General features: G+C 45.5%; 1 protein-coding gene across 1 annotated transcript in view; it reads right to left on the bottom strand.

The window, feature by feature from the left end:
* Positions 1-16,108, bottom strand: part of LOC121293687 (carbonic anhydrase-related protein 10) — a 468,778-nt gene that overhangs the window by 186,072 nt on the left and 266,598 nt on the right. The window lies entirely within an intron of this gene.

Genomic DNA, 16,108 nt, shown 5'->3' with positions numbered 1-16,108 from the left:
GGAGGCTGACAGGGAGCAGCAAAGAACAGCTAAGTGCCAGGCAATGACCATCTCCAACAAGAGAGAATCTAACCATCGCCCCTTGATATTCAGTGGCATTATCATCACTGAATCCCCCACTATCAACATCCTGGGGGTTACCACTGACCAGAAACTGAACTGGACTAGCCATATAAATACAGTGGCTACAAGAGCAGGTCAGAGGCTAGGAATCCTGCAGCGAATAACTCACCTCCTGACTCCCCGAAGCCTGCCCACTATCTACAAGGCACGAGTCAGGAGAGTGATGGAATACTGTGCACTTGCCTGGATGAGTGCAGCTCCCACAACACTCAAGAAGCTCAATACCACCCAGGACAAAGCAGCCCCACTTGATTGGCACCACATCCATAAACATTCACTCCCTCCACCACCGACACACAGTAGCAGTAGTGTGTCCCATCTAGCTAGCAACGCCCATGTCCCATGAACGAATATTTTTAAAAATCAGTAAATAGGCTTTCCAGAGGCTCAGTTAGGCTATTGAGAGTATAATTGAGACAGAGCTCAGGGTGATGAGGCTGTTTGTACTGGAGGGTGAGGGAATGGTGTTCATTCATGGCCTTGACCTCCCTGCTCTCTGTAATCTCCCCCAGAGCCACAACATTCTGAGATCCCTAATTCTGGCATTTTGCACATCACCATTCTCAATCACTCCACCATTGGCGGCTGCCTGGGTCCCAAGCCTTGGAGGTCCCTCCCTAAACCTTTCTCTCCTCCGTTAAGACATTTGTTAAAACCTACCCCTCTGACCAAGCTTTTGGTCAATTACCCACATATCTCCTTATCTAGCTCAGTGTCAAATTTTGTTTGATAATGCTCCTTGTCTTGTTTTTGCTATGTCAAGGGTGCTATCTAAATGCAAGTTGCTTTACTGCACTATATTAAATGATGCGATAATGTAACGCAGTTGTGTAACAATAGGAGCCCTTTGCAATCTGATCTGGCTATCACAGCCTCACACACATGGGCCTCTGCAGCAACTCTCCAACCTTTCTCAGCAGCTTCAACCATTTTACTGAAATGAGTTCAGGCCTGATTCATTAAAGCTGCTTCATGTTTCAGGCAGCGAGTGAGTGTGTGGAAAAACAGATATAATCAAATCTCATTCAACTGACAGCAGAACGCTCCTCAAGAGGAAGAACATTAATATAAGGGCATCACACTTCCTTTGACAGCAAGCCCACTTAACTTTTCCCAGACAGCTTTCTAATCCTGACTGCCTCAGGAGTTGAGGTGAGTGAGTTTCCCCTCACCGGACTAATCTTTCTCCTCACACCCACCCCAGATCAAGCCCCATGCACCTCTTTGTCTGTTACCCTCTCTTTCCCAGCCAGTCAGATAGAGGTCCCTTGGAGTCCTTCATCCAATCAGTGACTTGCCAATAGAGCTGTTAATACAATCCATAAGCGTGGTAGAGCGAGCGAAGATTATTATTGCTGCATCCTTACATCCTGGTGTGGATCCTGATTCTAGAGTCCAAGGGCCAGCATTACCTCTGATTTATCTGATCCAAACAAGGGCCTGATCAGGCAAGACCCTCGGAGCCTTAAGAGACAGGGGTTGAAAGGGTCACGATTGAGGACATAATCTCCAATGTACAAACTATGACACTCTACATACCAGACTCTCCAGCTTTGGAAGAACTTTATAACACTCAGCTAAGCAGCAGGAATGGCTTCCCTGCAGGAGATGACATTGTGGGACCACAGGGTGAGGTGTAGGGCAGCATTAATGGAGCAATTGATCTCTTCCTGACCATCAACCCACAAGGAACAGTCAACATTGTTGCCAAGAAGGTTTGGGAGTTTGTAAACCTTCCTTTTCCTAAGTACAGCAGAACTCCTGAGGTGAGCTGAGAGTGACTGTCCTTGGTAGCATTTCCCCAAGTCTGGCATCAAGGAGCACTAGCAAAACTGGAATCAATGGGAATCAAGGTGAAAATTCTCTGCTGGTTGGAGTCATACCCAGCACAAAGGAAGATGGTTGTGGTTGTTGGAGGTCAATCATTTCAGTCCCAGGACATCACTGCAGGAGTTCCTCAGGTTAGTGTCCTCGGCCCAACCATCTTCAGCTGCTTCATCAATGACTTTCCTTCTATCATAAGGTCAGAAGTGGGGATGTTCGCTGATGATTGTACAATATTCAGCCCCATTCGTGACTCCTCAGATATCGAAGCAGTCCATGTCCAAATGCAGCAAGACCTGGATAATATCCAGGCTTGGGCTGACAAGTGGCAAGAAACATTCATGCCGCACAAGTGCCAGGCAATGACCATTTCCAACAAGAGAGAACCAAACCATCACCCTTTGACATTCAAAGGCATTACCATTACTGAATTCCCCCACTATCAACATCTTAGGGGTTACCATTCACCAGAAACTGAACTGGACCAGTCATATAAATACTGTTGCTACAAGAACAGATTAGAGACTAGGAATCCTGCGGTGAGTAACTCACCACCTGACTCTCCAAAGCTTGTCCACCATCTACAAGGCACAGGTCAGAAGTGTGATGGAAGACACTCCATTTGCCTGGATGAGTGCAGCTCCCACAGCACTCAAGAAGCTCAACACCATCCAGGACAAAGCAGCCCACTTGATTGGCACCCCATCCACAAACATTCACTCCCTCCACCACCGACACACAGTAGCAGCAGTGTGTGTACCATCTACAAGATGCACTGCAGGAACTCACCAAGGCTCCTAAGACAGCACCTTCCAAATTCATGTCCACTACCATTTAGAAGAAGGGCAGAAGACACATGGGAACACCACCACCTGGAAGTTCCTTTCTAAGTCACTCACCATCCTGACTTAGAAATATATCAGCCGTCCTTTCACTGTCGCTGGGTCAAAATCCTGGAACTCCCTCCCTAACAGCGCTGTGGGTGTACCTACACCACATGGACTGCAGCAGCTCAAGAAGGCAGCTCACCCCCCACCTTCTCAAGGGCAATTAGGGATGGGCAATAAATGCTGGCCCAGCCAGCGACGCCCACATCCCATGAATGAATAATAAAGAACAGTAGTGAGAATCTTCCTGAAGGACTTCAATGGTTGTAAAGCAATTTGGCACATCCTGGGATTGTAAATGGTGCAACAGAAATGCAAGTTCTCTCTCATTAATTCTATTTGATACTGAAAAGAAAATCAGTAAGGGACAGATGGATAGGCCTGCCCTATTTGAATATATAGAAAAGGATCTGACCATTCAGCCCCTCTCCTGTGGCCTGTTCCACCACCCTGAGCCCAGTGGGTAAAACTGGGTGAGATATAAAAACCGTGGGCAAGTCTGATTAGGTTGGGGTAAAATTATCCCCCTTCGATTGCTCAATTGAAAGTCTCAGCCCTTCTGCGCTGTTGAGTTTAAAATAAATCCTATAATGTATGAAGAACAATAAAGGAAAGAGGGATCAGTGTATAGGAATTAATATTTAGGCAGCTGACAGTACATGAAAGATATTAGCTAGGCAATATTTCAATTTCTGGTAATGAAAAGTAATTGTTCTGTTCCAATCTATTTAGTTATCAGCACCATTTTGTGAAATCTAATTGATGATTAAGAACATGGGCAGTTTAGCTTTGATTTATCTCACTATTTGTGCATATACACCAAATTTTCTTGTAATAGCACCGCTGACAAGAAGAATTGTCTTAATGTGTCAAAATTTCTGGGACAGCATGGTCCATGAATCAAGCTGTTTATTGCAGGTAGAATAACATCAGCAATGGCAACTCAGGGCCTGGGGCTAGGCTCAGGGTCAGGGTGGGGGTGGGGGCAAGAGGGGAAGACAGGGGGTCCATGCAGTATGGCCACCAGAGTCTGCTCATTCAGGTAGTGTCGAGGGTCAGAGGAGATAACGTGTCCACCTCATTTAGGTAGAAGAGGCTGTTAATAACGGAGGGGTGGAGGAAAGAGAGGGACGAAGGAAGGGCAAAGGGAGAAAACAAGAAGGAGAAGGAAGGAGGGGCAAAGAGGAATGGATGGAAGAGGAAAAAGGAGGAAAAAAGGGGAGAGAAAAGAAGACAAGTGGCAGCGTGTGTAAACTGCGGTATTAAATTAGTGTTTGATTATCTGTGCTATCTATTTTCTGTGTGTGATTAGTTAAGACCCTTGTATGATGACTAAGAAGGAGAAACTAAATGAGAGGCAGATGGCTGGAACCATGAGAGCAGACATTTTAAAACATTGAGTCAAACTTCTGTTCAGACGTTTAAACTGGAGTGTATAATCTCTGCATATCTCTGAGGCATAAAACACAACATGAACCATTTGGTCCTTCAAGCCTATTCCACTATTCAGTAAGATCATGTATTGCTTCTCTAACTCAGCAACATCTCCCCTCACTCTCTTCAGATCTTTGGATTCCCTTAGCATCCGAAAATCTATCAATCCGTATCTTGAATATATTCAGTGACTGAGCAAAAACAGCTCTCTACAGTTGAATTCCAAAAAAATCACAATGAAGAAATTTCTCTCACACATACACACACTGTCACTCTCTCTCTCTCTCTCTGTCTCACACACACACATACACACACTGTCACTCTCTCTCTCTCACACATACACACTGTCACTCTCTCTCTCACACACATACACACTGTCTCTCTCTCTCTCTCACACACACATACACACACTGTCTCTCTCTCTCTCTCACACACACATACACACACTGTCACTCTCTCTCTCTCACACACACATACACACACTGTCTCTCTCTCTCTCACACACACATACACACACTGTCTCTCTCACACACATACACACACTGTCACTCTCTCAAACACATACACACACTGTCACTCTCTCTCTCTCTCTCACACATACACACACTGTCACTCTCTCTCTCACACACACACAGACACACACTGTCTCTCTCTCTCTCTCACACACATACACACACTGTCACTCTCTCTCTCACACACACATACACACACTGTCTCTCTCACACACATACACCCACTGTCACACTCACACACACACCCACTGTCACTCTCTCTCTCTCTCTCACACACACACCCACTGTCACTCTCTCTCACACACACACCGACACACACTGTCTCTCTGTCTCTCTCACACACATATACCCACTGTCACTCTCTCACACACATACACCCACTGTCACTCTCTCACACACATACAGAAAGTGTCACTCTCTCACACACATACACCCACTGTCACTCTCTCACACACACATACACACACTGTCACTCTCTCTCTCCCACACACACATACACACACCATCACTCTCTCTCTCTCACACACACATAAACACACTGTCACTCTCTCTCTCTCTCACACACATACACATACTGTCACTCTCTCTCTCTCACACACACATACACACACCATCACTCTCTCTCTCTCTCTCACACACATACACAAACCGTCACTCTCTCTCTCTCTCTCACACACATACACACACTGTCTTTCTCTCTCTCTCTCACACACATACACACACTGTCACTCTCTCTCTCTCACACACACATACACACACTGTCTCTCTCTCTCTCACACACACATACACACACTGTCTCTCTCACACACATACACACACTGTCACTCTCTCAAACACATACACACACTGTCACTCTCTCTCTCTCTCTCACACATACACACACTGTCACTCTCTCTCTCACACACACACAGACACACACTGTCTCTCTCTCTCTCTCACACACATACACACACTGTCACTCTCTCTCTCACACACACATACACACACTGTCTCTCTCACACACATACACACACTGTCACTCTCTCAAACACATACACACACTGTCACTCTCTCTCTCTCTCTCACACATACACACACTGTCACTCTCTCTCTCACACACACACAGACACACACTGTCTCTCTCTCTCTCTCACACACATACACACACTGTCACTCTCTCTCTCAAACACATACACACACTGTCACTCTCTCTCTCTTACACACATACACACAGCGTCACTCTCTCTCTCACACACACATACTCACACTGTCACTCTCTCACACACACATACACACACTGTCACTCTCTCTCTCCCACACACACATACACACACCATCACTCTCTCTCTCTCACACACACATAAACACACTGTCACTCTCTCTCTCTCTCACACACATACACATACTGTCACTCTCTCTCTCTCACACACACATACACACACCATCACTCTCTCTCTCTCTCTCACACACATACACAAACCGTCACTCTCTCTCTCTCTCACACACACATACACACACTGTCTTTCTCTCTCTCTCTCACACACATACACACACTGTCACTCTCTCTCTCACACACACATACACACACTGTCACTCTCTCTCTCACACATACACACACTGTCACTCTCTCTCTCTCTCACCCATACACATACCGTCACTCTCTCTCTCTCTCTCTCTCTCTCTCACACACACATACATACACTGTCACTCTCTCTCTCACACATACACACTGTCACTCTCTCTCTCTCTCTCACACACACATACACACACTCTCACTCTCACTCTCTCTCTCACACACATACATACGCTGTCACTCTCTCTAACACACATACACACACTCTCACCCTCTCTCTCTCTCACACACATACACACATTGTCACTTTCTCTCTCTCTCACGCACATACACACACTGTCACTCTCTCTCTCTCACACATACACAAACTGTCACTCTCACTCTCTCTCACAATCATACACATACTGTCACTCTCTCTCACACACACATACACACACTGTCACTCTCTCTCTCTCACACACATACACACACTGTCACTCTCTCTCACACACATACACACACTGTCACTCTCTCAAACACATACACACACTGTCACTCTCTCTCTCTCTCTCTCACACATACACACACTGTCACTCTCTCTCTCACACACACACAGACACACACTGTCTCTCTCTCTCTCACGCACATACACACACTGTCACTCTCTCTCTCAAACACATACACACACTGTCACTCTCTCTCTCACACACATACACACAGCGTCACTCTCTCTCTCACACACACATACTCACACTGTCACTCTCTCACACACACATACACACACTGTCACTCTCTCTCTCCCACACACACATACACACACCATCACTCTCTCTCTCTCACACACACATAAACACACTGTCACTCTCTCTCTCTCACACACATACACATACTGTCACTCTCTCTCTCTCACACACACATACATACACCGTCACTCTCTCTCTCTCTCACACACATACACAAACCGTCACTCTCTCTCTCTCTCACACACATACACACACTGTCTTTCTCTCTCTCTCTCACACACATACACACACTGTCACTCTCTCTCTCACACACACATACACACACTGTCACTCTCTCTCTCACACATACACACACTGTCACTCTCTCTCTCTCTCACCCATACACATACCGTCACTCTCTCTCTCTCTCTCTCTCTCACACACACATACATACACTGTCACTCTCTCTCGCACACATACACACTGTCACTCTCTCTCTCACTCACACATGCACACACTCTCACTCTCACTCTCTCTCTCACACACATACATACGCTGTCACTCTCTCTCTCTCTCTAACACACATACACACACTCTCACCCTCTCTCTCTCTCACACACATACACACACTGTCACTTTCTCTCTCTCTCACGCACATACACACACTGTCACTCTCTCTCTCACACATACACAAACTGTCACTCTCTCTCTCTCTCTCACAATCATACACATACTGTCACTCTCTCTCACACACACATACACACACTGTCACTCTCTCTCTCACGCACACACATACACACACTGTCAACTCTCTCTCTCACACACATACACACACTGTCACTCTCTCTCTCACACATACACATACTGTCACTCTCTCTCTCTCACACATACACACACTGTCATTCTCTCTCTCTCTCTCTCACACACATACACTCACTATCACTCTCTCTCTCTCACCCATACACACACTGTCACTCTCTCTCTCTCTCACACACACATACATACTGTCACTCTCTCTCTCACACATACATACACTGTCACTCTCTCTCTCTCACACATACACACACTGTTACTCTGTCTCACACACACATACACAAACTGTCACTCTCTCTCGCTCTCACACACATACACACACTGTCTCTCTCTCTCTCACACACATACACACACTATCACTCTCTCTCTCTCTCACACACATACACACACTGTCACTCTCTTTCTCTCTCACACACATACACACACTGTCACTCTCTCTCTCTCTCTCTCACAAATACACACACTGTCACTCTCTCTCTCACACACATACACACACTGTCATTCTCTCTCTCAAACACATACACACACTGTCACTCTCTCTCTCTTACACACATACACACAGCGTCACTCTCTCTCTCACACACACATACTCACACTGTCACTCTCTCACACACACATACACACACTGTCACTCTCACTCTCTCTCACACACATACACACACTGTCTCTCTCTCTCTCTCACACACACATACACACACCATCACTCTCTCTCTCTCACACACACATAAACACACTGTCACTCTCTCTCTCTCACACACATACACATACTGTCACTCTCTCTCTCTCACACACACATACACACACCGTCACTCTCTCTCTCTCTCACACACATACACAAACCGTCACTCTCTCTCTCTCTCTCACACACATACATACGCTGTCACTCTCTCTCTCTCACACATACACACACTGTCACTCTCTCTCTCTCTCTAACACACATACACACACTCTCACCCTCTCTCTCTCTCACACACATACACACACTGTCACTTTCTCTCTCTCTCACGCACATACACACACTGTCACTCTCTCTCTCTCTCTCTCACACACATACACTCACTATCACTCTCTCTCTCTCACCCATACACACACTGTCACTCTCTCTCTCTCTCACACACACATACACACACTGTTACTCTCTCTCTCTCACACACACATACACAAACTGTCACTCTCTCTCGCTCTCACACACATACACACACTGTCTCTCTCTCTCTCACACACATACACACACTATCACTCTCTCTCTCTCTCACACACATACACACACTGTCACTCTCTTTCTCTCTCACACACATACACACACTGTCACTCTCTCTCTCTCTCACCCATACACACACCGTCACTCTCTGTCTCTCTCTCACACACATACATACACTGTCTCTCTCTCACACATACACACACTGTCACTCTCTCTCTCTCTCTCTCACACACATACACACACTCTCACTCTCTCCCTCTCTCTCACACACATACATTCACTGTCACTCTCTCTCTCTCACACATACACACACTGTCACTCTCTCTCTCCCACACACACATACACACACTGTCACTCTCTCTCTTACACACACACACTGTAACTCTCTCTCTCTCACACATACACACACTGTCACTCTCTCTCTCTCTCTCTCACATACACACACAGTCACTCTCTCTCTCTCTCACACACACATTCACACACTGTCACTCTCTCTCTCTCACACACATATACACACACTGTCACTCTCTCTCTCTCTCTCATACACATACACGCACTGTCACTCTCTTTCTCTCACACACATACACACACTGTCACTCTCTCTCTCTCACACACATACACACACTGTCTCTCTCTCTCTCACACACACATACACACACTGTCACTCTCTCTCACACACATACACACACTGTCACTCTCTCAAACACATACACACACTGTCACTCTCTCTCTCTCTCTCTCACACACATACACACACTGTCACTCTCTCTCTCACACACACACAGACACACACTGTCTCTCTCTCTCTCACACACATACACACACTGTCACTCTCTCTCAAACAATACACACACTGTCACTCTCTCTCTTACACACATACACACAGCGTCACTCTCTCTCTCACACACACATACTCACACTGTCACTCTCTCACACACACATACACACACTGTCACTCTCTCTCTCCCACACACACATACACACACCATCACTCTCTCTCTCTCACACACACATAAACACACTGTCACTCTCTCTCTCTCACACACATACACATACTGTCACTCTCTCTCTCTCACACACACATACATACACCGTCACTCTCTCTCTCTCTCACACACATACACAAACCGTCACTCTCTCTCTCTCTCACACACATACACACACTGTCTTTCTCTCTCTCTCTCACACACATACACACACTGTCACTCTCTCTCTCACACACACATACACACACTGTCACTCTCTCTCTCTCTCACCCATACACATACCGTCACTCTCTCTCTCTCTCTCTCTCACACACACATACATACACTGTCACTCTCTCTCGCACACATACACACTGTCACTCTCTCTCTCTCTCACTCACACATACACACACTCTCACTCTCACTCTCTCTCTCACACACATACATACGCTGTCACTCTCTCTCTCTCTCTAACACACATACACACACTCTCACCCTCTCTCTCTCTCACACACATACACACACTGTCACTCTCTCTCTCACACATACACAAACTGTCACTCTCTCTCTCTCTCTCACAATCATACACATACTGTCACTCTCTCTCTCACGCACACCCACTGTCACTCTCTCTCTCACGCACACACATACACACACTGTCACTCTCTCTCACACACACATACACACACTGTCACTCTCTCTCTCACGCACACACATACACACACTGTCACTCTCTCTCTCACACATACACAAACTGTCACTCTCTCTCTCTCTCTCACAATCATACACATACTGTCACTCTCTCTCACACACACATACACACACTGTCACTCTCTCTCTCACGCACACACATACACACACTGTCACTCTCTCTCTCTCACACATACACACACTGTCATTCTCTCTCTCTCTCTCTCTCACACACATACACTCACTATCACTCTCTCTCTCTCACCCATACACACACTGTCACTCTCTCTCTCTCTCACACACACATACATACTGTCACTCTCTCTCTCACACATACATACACTGTCACTCTCTCTCTCTCACACATACACACACTGTTACTCTCTCTCACACACACATACACAAACTGTCACTCTCTCTCGCTCTCACACACATACACACACTGTCTCTCTCTCTCTCACACACATACACACACTATCACTCTCTCTCTCTCTCACACACATACACGCACTGTCACTCTCTTTCTCTCTCACACACATACACACACTGTCACTCTCTCTCTCTCTCTCACAAATACACACACTGTCACTCTCTCTCACACACATACACACACTGTCATTCTCTCTCTCAAACACATACACACACTGTCACTCTCTCTCTCTTACACACATACACACAGCGTCACTCTCTCTCTCACACACACATACTCACACTGTCACTCTCTCACACACACATACACACACTGTCACTCACTCTCTCTCACACACATACACACACTGTCTCTCTCTCTCTCTCTCACACACACATACACACACCATCACTCTCTCTCTCTCTCACACACATAAACACACTGTCACTCTCTCTCTCTCACACACATACACATACTGTCACTCTCTCTCTCACACACACATACACACACCGTCACTCTCTCTCTCTCTCACACACATACACAAACCGTCACTCTCTCTCTCTCTCTCACACACATACATACGCTGTCACTCTCTCTCTCTCACACATACACACACTGTCACTCTCTCTCTCTCTCTAACACACATACACAACTCTCACCCTCTCTCTCTCTCACACACATACACACACTGACATTTCTCTCTCACGCACATACACACACTGTCACTCTCTCTCTCTCTCTCACACACATACACCCACTGTCACTCTCTCTCTCACGCACACCCACTGTCACTCTCTCTCTCACACACAATACAACACTGTTACTCTCTCTCTCACACACACATACACAAACTGTCACTCTCTCTCGCTCTCACCACATACACACACTGTCACTCTCTCTCTCTCTCTCACAAATACACACACTGTCACTCTCTCTCACACACATACACACACTGTCATTCTCTCTCTCAAACACATACACACACTGTCACTCTCTCGCTCTCACACACATACACACACTGTCTCTCTCTCTCTCACACACATACACACACTATCACTCTCTCTCTCTCTCACACACATACACGCACTGTCACTCTCTTTCTCTCTCACACACATACACACACTGTCACTCTCTCTCTCTCTCTCACAAATACACACACTGTCACTCTCTCTCACACACATACACACACTGTCATTCTCTCTCTCAAACACATACACACACTGTCACTCTCTCTCTCTTACACACATACACACACTGTCACTCTCTCTCACACACATACACACACTGTCACTCTCTCTCTCTCTCTCACAAATACACACACTGTCACTCTCTCTCACACACATACACACACTGTCTCTCTCTCTCTCTCACACACACATACACACACCATCACTCTCTCTCTCTCACACGCACATAAACACACTGTCACTCTCTCTCTCTCACACACATACACATACTGTCACTCTCTCTCTCACACACACATACACACACCGTCACTCTCTCTCTCTCTCACACACATACACACACTGTTACTCTCTCTCACACACACATACACACACCGTCACTCCCTCTCTCTCTCACACACATACACAAACCTTCACTCTCTCTCTCTCTCTCACACACATACATACGCTGTCACTCTCTCTCTCTCACACATACACACACTGTCACTCTCTCTCTCTCTCTAACACACATACACACACTCTCACCCTCTCTCTCTCTCACACACATACACACACTGTCACTTTCTCTCTCACGCACATACACACACTGTCACTCTCTCTCTCTCTCTCTCACACACATACACTCACTATCACTCTCTCTCTCTCACCCATACACACACTGTCACTCTCTCTCTCTCTCACACACACATACACACACTGTTACTCTCTCTCTCTCACACACACATACACAAACTGTCACTCTCTCTCACTCTCACATACATACACACACTGTCTCTCTCTCTCTCACACACATACACACACTATCACTCTTTCTCTCTCTCACACACATACACACACTGTCACTCTCTTTCTCTCTCACACACATACACACACTGTCACTCTCTCTCTCTCTCTCTCACAAATAAACACACTGTCACTCTCTCTCTCACACACACATACACACACTGTCACTCTCTCTCTCTCTCACCCATACACACACCGTCACTCTCTGTCTCTCTCTCACACACATACATACACTGTCTCTCTCTCACACATACACACACTGTCACTCTCTCTCTCTCTCTCTCACACACATACACACACTCTCACTCTCTCCCTCTCTCTCACACACATACATTCACTGTCACTCTCTCTCTCTCACACATACACACACTGTCACTCTCTCTCTCCCACACACACATACACACACTGTCACTCTCTCTCTTACACACACACACTGTAACTCTCTCTCTCTCACACATACACACACTGTCACTCTCTCTCTCTCTCTCACACATACACACACAGTCACTCTCTCTCTCTCTCACACACACATTCACACACTGTCACTCTCTCTCTCTCTCTCACACATACACACACAGTCACTCTCTCTCTCTCTCACACACACATACACACACAGTCACTCTCTCTCTCTCTCACACACATATATACACACTGTCACTCTCTCTGTCTCTCATACAAATACACACACTGTCACTCTCTCTCTCTCTCTCATACACATACACGCACTGTCACTCTCTTTCTCTCACACACATACACACACTGTCACTCTCTCTCTCTCTCATACAAATACACACACTGTCACTCTCTCTCTCTCATACACATACACACACTGTCACTCACTCTCTCTCACACATACGCACACTGTCACTCTCTCTCTCTCTCACTCACATACATACACTGTCACTCTCTCTCTCTCTCTCTCACACATACACACACTGTCTCTCTCTCTCTCTCTCACACATACACACACTGTCACTCTCTCTCTCTCACACACATACACACACACACACATGCTCACAGTCACTCTTTTTCTCTCTCACATACACACTGTTACTAGCACACACACACAATCTCACATACATACACTCTCACACACACATACATTCACTCACTCACACACACACACGATGCCACTCTTACATGCACTCGGTCTCTCTCTCTCTTTCAAACACACACACACACACTCTGTCACTCTCACACACACACACCCTGTCATTCTCTCTCTCTCTCACACACAAACACTGTCACACACACACACTGTCACACACACACAGAAACACACACACAGACACACTCTGTCACTCTCCCACACACACACACACAAAGTCACTCATGCATACACACAGACACACTCTGTCACTCTCTCTCCCACACACACACACACACACAAAGTCACTCATGCACACACACACTGTCACTCTCTCACACACACTCTGTCATTCTCTCTCTCTAACACACACTCACAGTCACTCTCTCACACACACACACGGTCACACACACAAAAGAGGAACAGAAAATTACAGAAACATTCAATTACCACTCAGCCTCTAACTAACAGTGCACACACCCACAATAAACTGGTTCAATTTCCAGGGGATTTTGCTCTCTCAGTTGCCTCGTACTGAGAGATCTGCTGCTGGGCTCTCTCATTAAATCTGAGCTCCATATATAGCTTTTATCAGAGAGCTCAGGTCTCCAGTACAAAAAAGATTTTCAGTTGTCACAGGCAAATATCAAAAGGGACAGAGTTCATGATGAAATGGAGATTAACAATTTCTTTCCCACTCATTTGCATTCCAGTAGCTATTTACTGCACTATAGGGGACGCCCATGGAGTAAAGACTATGTATCGTTGAAACACAGAAACAGGCCATTTGGCCCAACTGAATCCTGCCAGTGTTTACATTATGAGTATTGTCTCACCTTTCTTTAAACTCACCCTATCGGTATATTCTTCTGTTTCACCCTCATGTGTTTATCTAGCTTTCCCTTAAATATATCAATGCTATTCACTTCAGCCACTCCCTGCGGTAGTGAATTCCACATTCTCACCACCTCCTCCTGAATTTCCCATTGGATTTATGAGTGACTATCGTGTCTGTGACAATCTCGATGTTAGCTGTGACTCAGTTTTAATGCTCTTGTTTCTGAGTTAGAAGGTTGCGGGTTCAAGTTTCACTCCAAAACTTAAAAACAAAATTAAGGCTGACACTCCAGTGCAGCGCTGAGGGAGTGCTGCACAGTGCGAGGTGCCACCTTTAGGGTGAGACTATAAACTGGGGCCCCAATCTGCCTGCTTAGGTGGATGTAAAAGATCCCACTATTTCAAAGAGGAACATGGGAGTTCTCCCTGGCGTCCTTCATTCAATATCGAAATACAGGTTATCTGGTCCCTGTCACAATGGTGTTTGTGGGACTTGGTTGTGCATAAACTGATTTCTGCGTTTCCAAAATTACAACAGTGATTACACTGCAAAAGATATTTCAAAGGCTGCAAATTACTTTGGGATATCTGATGGTTGCAATAGGCACAAGAATTAAGACATTCCAATTACAAATGTCAATTGGTTGTTGACATTCCAATTACAAATGTTGATTGGTTATTGGCATTCCTATTACAAACATGAATGGATTGTTGACATTCCAATTGCAAATGCCAAAGGACTGTTGACTTTCCAATTACAAATGTTAATGATTGTTGACATTCCAATTACAAATGTCAATAGATTGCTAATATTCCAATTGCAAATCTCAATGATTTCTTGACATTCCTATTACAAATGTCAATGTATTTTTGACATTTAATTACAAATGTTAATGAACTGTTGACATTCCAATTACAAATGTTAATGGGTTGTTGACATTCCAGGTACAATTCTCAATGAGCAGAATTTTATGGCCCCGTTTTTGCGGGAATGTAGAATCCCGCTGCCGTAAAATTTTGCCAAATGAATTGTTGACATTCAATAATCAGTGGAATATTGACATTTCAATTACAGATGTTAATGAACTGTTCACATTCCAATTGCA

Source organism: Carcharodon carcharias, chromosome 22, assembly GCF_017639515.1.
Source record: "Carcharodon carcharias isolate sCarCar2 chromosome 22, sCarCar2.pri, whole genome shotgun sequence".
Lineage (NCBI taxonomy): Eukaryota > Metazoa > Chordata > Chondrichthyes > Lamniformes > Lamnidae > Carcharodon > Carcharodon carcharias.
This window is presented reverse-complemented; position numbering and strand designations above follow the sequence as displayed.